Source organism: Rhipicephalus microplus, chromosome 2 (assembly GCF_043290135.1).
Source record: "Rhipicephalus microplus isolate Deutch F79 chromosome 2, USDA_Rmic, whole genome shotgun sequence".
NCBI classification, from domain to species: Eukaryota; Metazoa; Arthropoda; class Arachnida; order Ixodida; family Ixodidae; genus Rhipicephalus; species Rhipicephalus microplus.
Window position 1 is genome coordinate 76194393 of NC_134701.1, and position 14352 is coordinate 76208744.

General features: G+C 46.6%; 7 non-coding genes across 7 annotated transcripts; all 7 read left to right on the forward strand.

Annotated features, from left to right (window-relative positions):
- The first annotated feature begins 603 nt into the window (after positions 1-603).
- TRNAR-UCU (transfer RNA arginine (anticodon UCU)) lies at positions 604-676 on the forward strand. Its single transcript has one exon. It is a non-coding gene; the product is annotated as a tRNA-Arg (tRNA).
- Positions 677-837: 161 nt separating this feature from the next.
- TRNAR-UCU (transfer RNA arginine (anticodon UCU)) lies at positions 838-910 on the forward strand. The gene has a single exon. It is a non-coding gene; the product is annotated as a tRNA-Arg (tRNA).
- A 4383-nt stretch (positions 911-5293) lies between these two features.
- On the forward strand, positions 5294-5366 carry TRNAR-UCU (transfer RNA arginine (anticodon UCU)). The gene has a single exon. It is a non-coding gene; the product is annotated as a tRNA-Arg (tRNA).
- Positions 5367-5762: 396 nt separating this feature from the next.
- Positions 5763-5835, forward strand: TRNAR-UCU (transfer RNA arginine (anticodon UCU)). The gene has a single exon. It is a non-coding gene; the product is annotated as a tRNA-Arg (tRNA).
- Positions 5836-10208: 4373 nt separating this feature from the next.
- Positions 10209-10281, forward strand: TRNAR-UCU (transfer RNA arginine (anticodon UCU)). Its single transcript has one exon. It is a non-coding gene; the product is annotated as a tRNA-Arg (tRNA).
- A 397-nt stretch (positions 10282-10678) lies between these two features.
- Positions 10679-10751, forward strand: TRNAR-UCU (transfer RNA arginine (anticodon UCU)). Its single transcript has one exon. It is a non-coding gene; the product is annotated as a tRNA-Arg (tRNA).
- A 395-nt stretch (positions 10752-11146) lies between these two features.
- TRNAR-CCU (transfer RNA arginine (anticodon CCU)) lies at positions 11147-11219 on the forward strand. The gene has a single exon. It is a non-coding gene; the product is annotated as a tRNA-Arg (tRNA).
- Positions 11220-14352: the final 3133 nt, after the last annotated feature.

The following is a 14352-nucleotide window of genomic DNA, read 5'->3' on the forward strand; positions in this document are numbered from 1 at the left end:
GTGCTACAGTTTTCTTGCTTGAAGCAAATCATATGCGTTTCCTTTTCCCCTATATTCCTTTGGATGATGTGTTCTACTGTAACCTAGAGTAAACGAGCTAATGAAAAGAACTTTAGTGCATCGCTCGCTCATCGCCCTTTTGGCCTAACGAATAAGGCATTGGTCTCGTAAACCGGGGATTGCGGGTTCGAGTCCCGCCGAGGGTAGGTTATTTTTTTTCATTCACCGAAAAGGTTTCTGCTACAGTTTTCTTGCTTGAACCAGAGCTTGTGCATTTCCCTTTCTCCTATATTCCTTTCGATGGTGTGTTCTACTGCAACCTAGAGTAAAAGCGCTAATGAAAGGAACGCCAGTGCATCGCTCGCACATCGCCCTCGTGGCCTAACGGATAAGGCATCGGTCTCCTAAACCGGGATTGCAGATTCGTGTCCCGCCGAGGGTGGGTTATCCTTTTTCAATACCAAGGGTATCTGCAACAGTTTTCTTGCTTGAAGCAGAGCGTATGCGTTTCCTTTTCCGCTATATTCCTTTCGATGGTGTGTTCTACAGTAACCTAGAATAAAAGTGCTAATGAAAGGAACGCCAGTGCATTGCTCGCACATCGCCCTCGTGGCCTAACGGATAAGGCATCGGTCTTCTAAACCGGGGATCGCGGGTTCGAGTCCCGCCGAGGGTGGGTTATTCTTTTTCAATACCAAGGGTTTCTTCAACAGTTTTCTTGCTTGAAGCAGAGAATAAGCGTTTCTTTATCTCCTATATTAATTGCGATGGCGTGTTCTACTGTCCCCTAAAGTAAAAGCGCTAATGAAAGGAACGCCAGTGCATTGCTCGCACATCGCCCTCGTGGCCTAACGGATAAGGCATCGGTCTTCTAAACCGGGGATCGCGGGTTCGAGTCCCGCCGAGGGTGGGTTATTCTTTTTCAATACCAAGGGTTTCTTCAACAGTTTTCTTGCTTGAAGCAGAGCATAAGCGTTTCTTTATCTCCTATATTAATTGCGATGGCGTGTTCTACTGTCCCCTAAAGTAAAAGCGCTAATGAAAGGAACGTTAGTGCATCAATCGCACGTTGCTCTCGTGGCCTAACGGATAAGGCATCCGTCTTCTTAACCGGGGATTGCGGGTCCGAGTCCCGCAGAGTGTGGGTTATCCTTTTTCATTACCAAGGGTTTTTGCTACAGTTTTCTTGCTTGAAGCAAAGCATATGCGTTTCCTTTTCCCCTATATTCCTTTCGATGGTGTGTTCTACAGTAACCTAGAGTAAAAGTGCTAATAAAAGGAACGCCAGTGCATCGCTCGCACATCGCCCTCGTGGCCTAACGGATATGGCATCGGTCTCCTAAACCGGGGACTGCGGTTTCGAGTCCCGCCGAGGTTGGCATATCCTTTTTCATTACCAAACGGTTTGTGCTACAGTTTTCTTGCTTAAAGCAAATCATATGTGTTTCCTTTTCCCTTATATTCCTTTGGATGATGTGTTCTACTGTAACCTCGAGTCAACGCGCTAATGAAAAGAACGCTAGTGCATCGCTCGCACATCGCCCTCTTGGCCTAACGAATAAGGCATCGGTCTTCTAAACCGGGATTGCGGATTCGAGTCCCGCCGAGGGTGGGTTATCCTTTTTCAATACCAAGCGTTTGTGCTACAGTTTTCTTGCTTGAAGCAAATCATATGCGTTTCCTTTTCCCCTATATTATTTTGGATGATGTGTTCTACTGTAACCTAGAGTAAACGCGCTAATGAAAAGAACGCTAGTGCATCGCTCGCACATCGCTTTCTTGGCCTAACGAATAAGGCATTGGTCTTCTAAACGGGGGATTGCGGGTTCGAGTCCTGCCGAGGGTTGGTTATCCTTTTTCATTAACAAAGGGTTTTGCTAGTTTTCTCGCTTGAACCAAAGCAAGCGCATTTCCCTTTTTCCTATATTCCTTTCGATGGTGTGTTCTACTGCAACCTAGAGTAAAAGCGCTAATGAAAGGAACGCCAGTGCATCGCTCGCACATTGCCCTCGTGGCCTAACGGATAAGGCATCGGTCTTCTAAACCGGGAATTGCGGGTGCGAGTGCCGCCGAGGGTGGGTTACTCTTTTTCATTAACAAAGGGTTTGTGCTAAAGTTTTCTTGCTTGAAGAAAGGCATATGCATTTCCTTTCCCCCTATATTCCTTTGGATGATGTGTTCTACTGTAACCTAGAGTAAACGCGCTAATAAAAAGAACGCTAGTGCATCGCTCGCACATCGCCCTTTTGGCCTAACGAATAAGGCATCGGTCTCCTAAACCGGGGATTGCGGGTTCGAGTCCCACCGAGGGTAGGTTATTTTTTTTCATTCACCGAAAAGGTTTCTGCTACAGTTTTCTTGCTTGAAGCAAAGCCAATGCGCTTCTTTTCCCCTATATTCCTTTCGATGTTGTGTTCTACTGTAACCTAGAGTAAACGCGCTAATGAAAGGAACGCCAGTGCATCGCTCGCACATCCGCTACGTGGCCTAACGGATAAGGCATCGGCTCCTAAACAGGGGATTGCGGGTTCGAGTCCCGCGGAGGGTGGGTTAATCTTTTTTATTAACAAAGGGTTTCTCCCACAGTTTTCTTGCTTGAACCAAAGCTTATGCATTTCCTTTTCTCTTATATTCCTTTCGGTGATGTGTTCTACTGTAACCTAGAGTAAACGCGCTAATGAAAAGAACGCTAGTGCATCGCTCGCACATCGCTTTCTTGGCCTAACGAATAAGGCATTGGTCTTCTAAACGGGGGATTGCGGGTTCGAGTCCTGCCGAGGGCTGGTTATCCTTTTTCATTAACAAAGGGTTTTGCTAGTTTTCTCGCTTGAACCAAAGCAAGCGCATTTCCCTTTTTCCTATATTCCTTTCGATGGTGTGTTCTACTGCAACCTAGAGTAAAAGCGCTAATGAAAGGAACGCCAGTGCATCGCTCGCACATTGCCCTCGTGGCCTAACGGATAAGGCATCGGTCTTCTAAACCTGGAATTGCGGGTGCGAGTGCCGCCGAGGGTGGGTTACTCTTTTTCATTAACAAAGGGTTTGTGCTAAAGTTTTCTTGCTTGAAGAAAGGCATATGCATTTCCTTTCCCCCTATATTCCTTTGAATGATGTGTTCTACTGTAACCTAGAGTAAACACGCTAATGAAAAGAACGCTAGTGCATCGCTCGCACATCGCCTTTTTGGCCTAACGAATAAGGCATCGGTCTCCTAAACCGGGGATTGTGGGTTCGAGTCCCACCGAGGGTAGGTTATTTTTTTTCATTCAACGAAAAGGTTTCTGCTACAGTTTTCTTGCTTGAAGCAAAGCTTATGCGCTTCTTTTCCCCTATATTCCTTTCGATGTTGTGTTCTACTGTAACCTAGAGTAAACGCGCTAATGAAAGGAACGCCAGTGCATCGCTCGCACATCGGCTACGTGGCCTAACGGATAAGGTATCGGCTCCTAAACAGGGGATTGCGGGTTCGAGTCCCGCGGAGGGTGGGTTAATCTTTTTTATTAACAAAGGGTTTCTCCCACAGTTTTCTTGCTTGAACCAAAGCATATGCATTTCCTTTTCTCTTATATTCCTTTCGGTGATGTGTTCTACTGTAACCTAGAGTAAACGCGCTAATGAAAAGAACGCTAGTGCATCGCTCGCCCATCGCCCTCATGGCCTAACGAATAAGGCATCGGTCTTCTAAACGGGGGATATCGGGTTCGTATCCCGCCCGCCGAGAGTGGGTTACCCTTTTTCATTAACAAAGGATTTTGGTACAGTTTTCTTGCTTGAACCAAAGCATGTGCATTTCCCTTTCCCATATATTAATTTCGATGGTGTGTTTTCCTGTAACCTAAAATAAAAGCGCTAATGAAATGAACGCCAGTGCATTGCTCGCACATTGCCCTCGTGGCCTAACGGATAAGGCATCGGTCTTCTAAACCGGGGCTTGCGGGTGCGAGTGCCACCGAGGGTGGGTTACTCTTTTTCATTAACAAAGGGTTTGTGCTAAAGTTTTCTTGCTTGAAGCAAAGCATGTACGTTTCCTTTTCCCCTATATTCCTTTCGATGATGAGTTCTACTGCAACCTAGAGTAAAAGCGCTAATGAAAGGAACGCCTGTGCATCGCTCGCAAACCGCCCTCGTGGCCTAACGGATAAGGCATCGGTCTTCTAAACCGGGAATGCGGATTCGAGTCCCGCCGAGGGTGGGTTATCCTTTTTCAATACCAAGGGTTTCTGCAACAGTTTTCTTGCTTGAAGCAGAGCATATGCGTTTCCTTTTCCCATATATATCTTTCGATGGTGTGTTCTACAGTAACCTAGAATAAACGCGCTAATGAAGAGAACGCTAGTGCATCGCTCGCACATCGCCCTCGTGGCCTAACGAATAAGGCATCGGTCTTCCAAACGTGGGATTGCGGGTTCGAGTCCTGCCAAGGGTGGTTATACTTTTTCATTAACAAAGGGTTTCTGCTACAGTTTTCTTGTTTGAAGCAAAGCATATGCGCTCCTTTTCTCCTATATTCCTTTCGATGGTGTGTTTTACTGTAACCTAGAGTAAACGCGCTAATGAAAAGAACGCTAGTGAAACGCTCGCACATCGCCCTCGTGGCCTAATGAATAAGGCATTGGTCTTCTTAAATGGGGGATTGCGGGTTCGAGTCCCGCCGAGAGTGGGTTATCCTTTTTCATTAACAAAGAGTTTCTGCTACAGTTTTTTTGCTCGAACCAAAGCATGTGCATTTCCCTTTCTCCTATATTAATTTCGATGGTGTGTTCTACTGTCACCTAAAGTAAAAGCGCTAATGAAAGGAACGTTAGTGCACCAATCGTACGTTGCTCTCGTGGCCTAACGGATAAGGCATCGGTCTTCTTAACCGGGGATTGCGGGTTCGAGTCCCGCTGAGTGTGGGTTATCCTTTTTTATTACCAAGGGTTTTTGCTACAGTTCGTTTGCTTGAAGCAAATCATATGCGTTTCCTTTTCCCCTATATTCCTTTGGATGATGTGTTCTACTGTAACCTAGAGTAAACGCGCTAATGAAAAGAACGCTAGTGCATCGCTCGCACATCGCCCTTTTGGCCTAACGAATAAGGCATTGGTCTCCTAAACCGGGGATTGCGGGTTCTAGTCCCGCCGAGGGTAGGTTATTTTTTTTCATTCACCGAAAAGGTTTCTGCTACAGTTTTCTTGCTTGAAGCAGAGCATATGCGTTTACTTTTCCCCTATATTCCTTTCGATGGTGTGTTCTACAGTAACCTAGACTAAAAGTGCTGATGAAAGGAACGCCAGTGCATCGCTCGCACATCGCCCTCGTGGCCTAACGGATAAGGCATCGGTCTTCTAAACCGGGGATTGCGGGTTCGAGTCCTGCCGAGGGTGGGTTATCCTTTTTCAATACCAAGCGTTTCTGCAACAGTTTTCTTGATTGAAGCAGAGCATATGCGTTTCCTTTTCTCCTATATTCCTTTCGATGATGTGTTCTACAGTAACCTAGAGTAAAAGTGCTAATGAAAGGAACGCCAGTGCAACGCTCGCACATCGCCCTCGTGGCCTAACGAATAAGGCATTGGTCTTCTAAACGGGGGATTGCGGGTTCGAGTCCCGCCGAGGGTGGGATATCCTTTTTCATTAACAAAGGGTTTCTGCTACAGTTTTCTTGCTTGAACCAAAGCATGTGCATTTCCCTTTCTCCTATATTAATTTCGATGGTGTGTTCTACAGTAACCTAGACTAAAAGTGCTGATGAAAGGAACGCCAGCGCATTGCTCGCACATCGCCCTCGTGGCCTAACGGATAAGGCATCGGTCTTCTAAACCGGGGATGGCGGGTTCGAGTCCCGCCGAGGGTGGGTTATCTTTTTTCAATACCAAGGGTTTCTGCAACAGTTTTCTTGCTTGAAGCAGAGCATATGCGTTTCCTTTTGTCCTATATTCCTTTAGATGGTGTGTTCTACAGTAACCTAGAGTAAAAGTGCGAATGAAAGGAACGCCAGTGCATCGCTCGCACATCGCCCTCGTGGGCTAACGAATAAGGCATCGGTCTTCCAAACGGGGGATTGCGGGTTTGAGTCCTGCCAAGGGTGGGTTATTCTTTTCCATTAACAAAGGGTTTCTGCTACAGTTTTCTTGTTTGAAGCAAAGCATATGTGCTCCTTTTCTCCTATATTTCTTTCGATGGTGTGTTTTACTATAACCTAGAGTAAACGCGCTAATGGAAAGAACGCTAGTGCAACGCTCGCACATCGCCCTCGTGGCCTAACGAATGAGGCATCGGTCTTCTAAACGAGGAATTGCGTGTTCGAGTCTCGCCGAGGGTGGGTTATCCTTTTTCATTAACAAAGGGTTTCTGCTACAGTTTTCTTGCTTGAACCAAAGCATGAGCATTTCCCTTTCTCCTATATTAATTTCGATGGTGTGTTCTACTGTCCACTAAAGTAAATGTGCTAATGAAAGGAACATTGGTGCATCAATCGCACGTTGCTCTCGTGGCCTAACGGATAAGGCATCGGTCTTCTTAACCGGGGATTGCGGGTTCGAGTCCCGCCGATTGTGGGTTATCCTTTTTCATTACCAAGGGTTTTTGCTACAGTTTTTTTTTGCTTGAAGCAAAGCATATGCGTTTCCTTTTCCCCTATATTCCTTTCGATGGTGTGTTCTACAATAACCTAGAGTAAAAGTGCTAATGAGAGGAACGCCAGTGCATCGCTCGCACATCGCCCTCGTGGCCTAACGGATAAGGCATCGGTCTCCTAAACCGGGGACTGCGGGTTCAAGTCCCGCCGAGGTTGGGATATCCTTTTTCATTATCAAAGGGTTCGTGCTAGAGTTTTCTTGCTTGAAGCAAATCAAATGTGTTTCCTTTTCCCCTATATTCCTTTCGATGATGTGTTCTACTGTAACCTAGAGTAAACGCGCTAATGAAAAGAACGCTAGTGCATCGCTCGCACATCGCCCTCTTGGCCTAACGAATAAGGCATCAGTCTTCTAAACGGGGGATTGCGGGTTAGAGTCCCACCGAGGGTTGGTTATATTACTTCATTAACAAAGGGTTTTGCTAGTTTTCTCGCTTGAACAAAAGCAAGTGCATTTCCCTTTCTCCTATATTCCTTTCGATGGTGTGTTCTACTGTAACCTAAAGTAAAAGCGCTAATGAAAGGAACCCCAGTGCATCGCTCGCACATTGCCCTCGTGGCCTAACGGATAAGGCATCGGTCTTCTAAACCGCAGATTGCGGGTGCGATTGCCGCCGAGGGTGGGTTATCCTTTTTCATTACCAAGGGTTTGTGCTACAGTTTCCCGCTTGAAGCAAATCATATGCGTTTCCTTTTCCCCTATATTCCTTCGGATGATGTGTTCTACTGTAACCTAGAGTAAACGCGCTAATGAAAAGAACGCTAGTGCATCGCTCGCACATCGCTATCTTGGCCTAACGAATAAGCATCGGTCTTCTAAACGGGGGATTGCGGGTTCGAGTCCCGCCGAGGGTTGGTTATCCTTTTTCATTAACAAAGGGTTTTGCTAGTTTTTTCGCTTGAACCAAAGCAAGTGCATCTCCCTTTTTCCCATATTCCTTTCGATGGTGTGTTCTTCTGCAACCTAGAGTAAAAGCGATAATGAAAGGAACGCCAGTGCATTGCTCGCGCATCTCCCTCGTGGCCTAACGGATAAGGCATCGGTCTCCTAAACCGGGGATTGCGGGTTCGAGTCCCACCGAGGGTGGGTTATCCTTTTTCATCAACAAAGGGTTTCCGCTACAGTTTTCTTGCTTGAACCAAGGCATGTGCATTTCCCTTTCTCCTATATTAATTTCGATGGTGTGTTCTACTGTCCCCTAAAGTAAAAGCGCTAATGAATGGAACGCCAGAGCATCGCTCGCACATCGCCCTCGTGGCCTAACGGATAAGGCATCGGTCTTCTAACCCGGGATTGCGGGTTCGAGTCCCGCCGAGGTTGGGATATCCTTTTTCATTATCAGAGGGTTTGTGCTACAGTTTTCTTGCTTGAAGAGAATCATATGCGTTTCCTTTTCCCTTATATTCCTTTGAATGATGTGTTCTACTGTAACCTAGAGTAAACGCGCTAATGAAAAGAACGCTAGTGCATCGCTCTCACATCGCCCTCTTGGCCTAACGAATAAGGCATCGTTCTCCTAAGCCGGGGATTGCGGGTTCGAGTCCCACCGAGGGTGGGTTACTTTTTTTCATTAACAAAGGGTTTGTGCTACAGTTTTCTTGCTTGAAGCAAAGCATGTGCGTTTCCTTTTCCCCTATATTTCTTTAGAAGATGTGTTCTACTGCAACCTAGAGTAAAAGCGCTAATGAAAGGAACCCCTGTGCGTCGCTCCCACATCGCCCTCGTGGCCTAACGGATAAGGCATCGGTCTCCTAAACCGGGGATATCGGGTTCGAGTCCCGCCTAGGGTAGGTTATTTTTTTTCATTCACCGAAAAGGTTTCTGCTACAGGTTTCTTGCTTGAAGCAAAGCTTATGCGCTTCTTTTTCCTTATATTCCTTTCGATGTTGTGTTCTACTGTAACCTAGAGTGAACGTGCTAATAAAAGGAACCCCATGGCATCACTCGCACATCGGCTTCGTGGCCTAACAAATAAAGCATCGGTATTCTAAACAGGAGATTGCGGGTCCGAGTGCCGCGGAGGGTGGGTTATCCTATTTCATTAACAAAGGGTTTTGCTAGTTTTCTCGCTTGAGCAAAAGCAAGTGCATTTCCCTTTCTCCTATATTACTTTCGATGGTGTGTTCTTCCGCAACCTAGAGCAAAAGCGATAATGAAAGGAACGCCAGTGCATTGCTCGCGCATCGCCCTCGTGCCCTAACGGATAAGGCATCGGTCTCCAAAACCGGGGATGGCGGGGTCGAGTCCCGCCGAGGGTGGGATATTCTTTTTCATTAACAGAGGGTTTCTGCTGCAGTTTTCCTGCTTGCAGTAAAGCAAATGCGTTTTCTTTTGCCCTATATTCCTTTCGATGGTGTGTTCTGCTGCAACCTACAGTAAAAGCGCTAATGAAAGGAACGCCAGTGCATCGCCCGCACAGTGCCCTCGTGGCCTAACGGATAAGGCATCGGTCTCCTAAACCGGGGATTTCAAGTTCGATTCCTGCCGAGGGTGGGTTATCCTTTTTCATCAACAAAGGGTTTCTGCTAGAGTTTTCTTGCTTGAACCAAGGCATGTGCATTTCCCTTTCTCCTATATTCATTTCGATGGTGTGTTCTACTGTCCCCTAAAGTAAAAGCGCTAATGAATGGAACGCCAGAGCATCGCTCGCACATTGCCCTCGTGGCCTAACGGATAAGGCATCGGTCTTCTAACCCGGGATTGCGGGTTCGAGTCCCGCCGAGGTTGGGATATCCTTTTTCATTATCAGAGGGGTTATGCTACAGTTTTCTTGCTTGAAGCGAATCTTATGCGTTTCCTTTTCCCTTATATTCCTTTGGATGATGTGTTCTACTGTAACCTAGAGTAAACGCGCTAATGAAAAGAACGCTAGTGCATCGCTCGCACATCGCCATCTTGGCCTAACGAATAAGGCATCGGTCTTCTAAACCGGGGATTGCGGGTTCGAGTCCCGCCGAGGGTTGGTTATCCTTTTTCATTAACAAAGGGTGTTGCTAGTTTTCTCGCTTGAACAAAAGCAAGTGCATTTTCCTTTCTCCTATATTCCTTTCGATGGTGTGTTCTACTGTAACCTAAAATAAAAGCGCTAATAAAATGAACGCCAGTGCATTGCTCGCACATTGCCCTCGTGGCCTAACGGATAAGGCATCGGTCTTCTAAACTGGGGCTTGCGGGTGCGAGTGCCACCGAGGGTGGGTTACTCTTTTTCATTAACAAAGGGTTTGTGCTAAAGTTTTCTTGCTTGAAGCAAAGCATGTACGTTTCCTTTTCCCCTATATTCCTTTCGATGATGAGTTCTACTGCAACCTAGAGTAAAAGCGCTAATGAAAGGAACGCGTGTGCATCGCTCGCAAACCGCCCTCATGGCCTAACGGATAAGGCATCGGTCTTCTAAACCGGGAATGCGGATTCGAGTCCCGCCGAGGGTGGGTTATCCTTTTTCAATACCAAGGGTTTCTGCAACAGTTTTCTTGCTTGAAGCAGAGCATATGCGTTTCCTTTTCCCCTATATTCCTTTCGATGGTGTGTTCTACAGTAACCTAGACTAAAAGCGCTAATGAAAGGAACGTTAGTGCATCAATCGTACGTTGCTCTCGTGGCCTAACGGATAAGGCATCGGTCTTCTAAACCGGGGATTGCGGGTTCGAGTCCCGCTGAGTGTGGGTTATCCTTTTTTATTACCAAGGGTTTTTGCTACAGTTCTTTTGCTTGAAGCAAAGCATATGCGTTTCCTTTTCCCCTATATTCCTTTGAATGATGTGTTCTACTGTAACCTAGAGTAAACGCGCTAATGAAAAGAACGCTAGTGCATCGCTCGCACATCGCCCTTTTGGCCTAACGAATAAGGCATTGGTCTCCTAAACCGGGGATTGCGGGTTCGAGTCCCGCCGAGGGTAGGTTATTTTTTTCATTCACCGAAAAGGTTTCTGCTACAGTTTTCTTGCTTGAAGCAGAACATATGCGTTTCCTTTTCCCCTATATTCCTTTAGATGGTGTGTTCTACAGTAACCTAGACTAAAAGTGCTGATGAAAGGAACGCCAGTGCATCGCTCCCACATCGCCTTCGTGGCCTAACGGATAAGGCATCGGTCTTCTAAACCGGGGATTGCGGGTTCGAGTCCTGCCGAGGGTGGGTTATCCTTTTTCAATACCAAGCGTTTCTGCAACAGTTTTCTTGCTTGAAGATGAGCATATGCGTTTCCTTTTCTCCTGTATTCCTTTCGATGATGTGTTCTACAGTAACCTAGAGTAAAAGTGCTAATGAAAGGAACGCCAGTGCAACGCTCGCACATCGCCCTCGTGGCCTAACGAATAAGGCATTGGTCTTCTAAACGGGGGATGGCGGGTTCGTGTCCCGCCGAGGGTGGGTTATCCTTTTTCAATACCAAGGGTTTCTGCAACAGTTTTCTTGCTTGAAGCAGAGCATATGCGTTTCCTTTTCCGCTATATTCCTTTCGATGGTGTGTTCTACAGTAACCTAGAATAAAAGTGCTAATGAAAGGAACGCCAGTGCATTGCTCGCACATCGCCCTCGTGGCCTAACGGATAAGGCATCGGTCTCCTAAACCGGGGATTGCGGGTTCGAGTCCCGCCGAGGGTGGGTTATCCTTTTTCAATACCAAGGGTTTCTGCAACAGTTTTCTTGCTTGAAGCAGAGCATATGCGTTTCCTTTTGTCCTATATTGCTTTAGATGGTGTGTTCTACAGTAACGTAGAGTAAAAGTGCGAATGAAAGGAACGCCAGTGCATCGCTCGCACATCGCCCTCGTGGGCTAACGAATAAGGCATCGGTCTTCCAAACGGGGTATTGCGGGTTTGAGTCCTGCCAAGGGTGGGTTATTCTTTTCCATTAACAAAGGGTTTTTGCTACAGTTTTCTTGTTTGAAGCAAAGCATATGTGCTCCTTTTCTCCTATATTCCTTTCGATGGTGTGTTTTACTATAACCTAGAGTAAACGCGCTAATGGAAAAACGCTAGTGCAACGCTCACACATCGCCCTCGTGGCCTAACGAATAAGGCATCGGTCTTCTAAACGAGGGATTGCGTGTTCGAGTCTCGCCGAGGGTGGGTTATCCTTTTTCATTAACAAAGGGTTTCTGCTTCAGTTTTCTTGGTTGAATCAAAGCATGAGCATTTCCCTTTCTCCTATATTAATTTCGACGGTGTGTTCTACTGTCCACTAAAGTAAATGTGCTAATGAAAGGAACATTGGTGCATCAATCGCACGTTGCTCTCGTGGCCTAACGGATAAGGCATCGGTCTTCTTAACCGGGGATTGCGGGTTCGAGTCCCGCTGATTGTGGGTTATCCTTTTTCATTACCAAGGATTTTTGCTACAGTTTTTTTGCTTGAAGCAAAGCATATGCGTTTCCTTTTCCCCTATATTCCTTTCGATGGTGTGTTCTACAATAACCGAGAGTAAAAGTGCTAATGAGAGGAACGCCAGTGCATCGCTCGCACATCGCCCTCGTGGCCTAACGGATAAGGCATCGGTCTCCTAAACCGGGGACTGCGGGTTCAAGTCCCGCTGAGGTTGGGATATCCTTTTTCATTATCAAAGGGTTTGTGCTAGAGTTTTCTTGCTTGAAGCAAATCAAATGCGTTTCCTTTTCCCCTATATTCATTTCGATGATGTGTTCTACTGCAACCTAGAGTAAACGCGCTAATGAAAAGAACGCTAGTGCATCGCTCGCACATCGCCCTCTTGGCCTAACGAATAAGGCATCAGTCTTCTTAACGGGGGATTGCGGGTTCGAGTCCCACCGAGGGTTGGTTATCTTATTTCATTAACAAAGGGTTTTGCTAGTTTTCTCGCTTGAACAAAAGCAAGTGCATTTCCCTTTCTCCTATATTCCTTTCGATGGTGTGTTCTACTGTAACCTAAAGTAAAAGCGCTAATGAAAGGAACCCCAGTGCATCGCTCGCACATTGCCCTCGTGGCCTAACGGATAAGGCATCGGTCTTCTAAACCGCAGATTGCGGGTGCGATTGCCGCCGAGGGTGGGTGATCCTTTTTCATTACCAAGGGTTTGTGCTACAGTTTCCTGCTTGAAGCAAATCATATGCGTTTCCTTTTCCCCTATATTCCTTCGGATGATGTGTTCTACTGTAACCTAGAGTAAACGCCCTAATGAAAAGAACGCTAGTGCATCGCTCGCACATCGCTATCTTGGCCTAACGAATAAGGCATCGGTCTTCTAAACGGGGGATTGCGGGTTTGAGTCCCGCCGAGGGTTGGTTATCCTTTTTCATTAACAAAGGGTGTTGCTAGTTTTCTCGCTTGAACCAAAGCAAGTGCATCTCCCTTTTTCCTATATTCCTTTCGATGGTGTGTTCTTCTGCAACCTAGAGTAAAAGCGATAATGAAAGGAACGCCAGTGCATTGCTCGCGCATCTCCTTCGTGGCCTAACGGATAAGGCATCAGTCTCCTAAACCGGGGATTGCGGGTTTGAGTCCCACCGAGGGTGGGTTATCCTTTTTCATCAACAAAGGGTTTCTGCTACAGCTTTCTTGCTTGAAGAAAAGCTTATGCGCTTCTTTTCCCCTATATTTCTTTCGATGTTGTGTTCTACTGTAACCTAGAGTGAACGTGCTAATAAAAGGAACCCCATGGCATCACTCGCACATCGGCTTCGTGGCCTAACGAATAAAGCATCGGTATTCGAAACAGGGGATTGCGGGTCCGAGTGCCGTGGAGGGTGGGTTATCCTATTTCATTACCAAGGGTTTTGCTAGTTTTCTCGCTTGAACAAAAGCAAGTGCATTTCCCTTTCTCCTATATTCCTTTCGATGGTGTGTTCTACTGTAACCTAAAGTAAAAGCGCTAATGAAAGGAACCCCAGTGCATCGCTCGCACATTGCCCTCGTGGCCTAACGGATAAGGCATCAGTCTCCTAAACCGGGGATTGCGGGCTCGAGTCCCACCGAGGGTGGGTTATCCTTTTTCATCAACAAAGGGTTTCTGCTACAGTTTTCTTGCTTGAACCAAGGCATGTGCATTTCCCTTTCTCCTATATTAATTTCGATGGTGTGTTCTACTGTCCCCTAAAGTAAAAGCGCTAATGAATGGAACGCCAGAACATCGCTCGCACATCGCCCTCGTGGCCTAACGGATAAGGCATCGGTCTTCTAACCCGGGATTGCGGGTTCGAGTCCCGCCGAGGTTGGGATAACCTTTTTCATTATCAGAGGGTTTGTGCTACAGTTTTCTTGCTTGAAGTAAAGCATGTGCGTTTCCTTTTCCCCTATATTTCTTTGGAAGATGTGTTCTACTGCAACCTAGAGTAAAAGCGCTAATGAAAGGAACGCCTGTGCATCGCTCCCACATCGCCCTCGTGGCCTAACGAATAAGGCATCGGTCTTCTAAACCGCAGATTGCGGGTGCGATTGCCGCCGAGGGTGGGTGATCCTTTTTCATTACCAAGGGTTTGTGCTACAGTTTCCTGCTTGAAGCAAATCATATGCGTTTCCTTTTCCCTTATATTCCTTTGAATGATGTGTTCTACTGTAACCTAGAGTAAACGCGCTAATGAAAAGAACGCTAGTGCATCGCTCGCACATCGCCCTCTTGGCCTAACGAATAAGGCATCGTTCTCCTAAGCCGGGGATTGCGGGTTCGAGTCCCACCGAGGGTGGGTTACTCTTTTTCATTAACAAAGGGTTTGTGCTACAGTTTTCTTGCTTGAAGTAAAGCATGTGCGTTTCCTTTTCCCCTATATTTCTTTGGAAGATG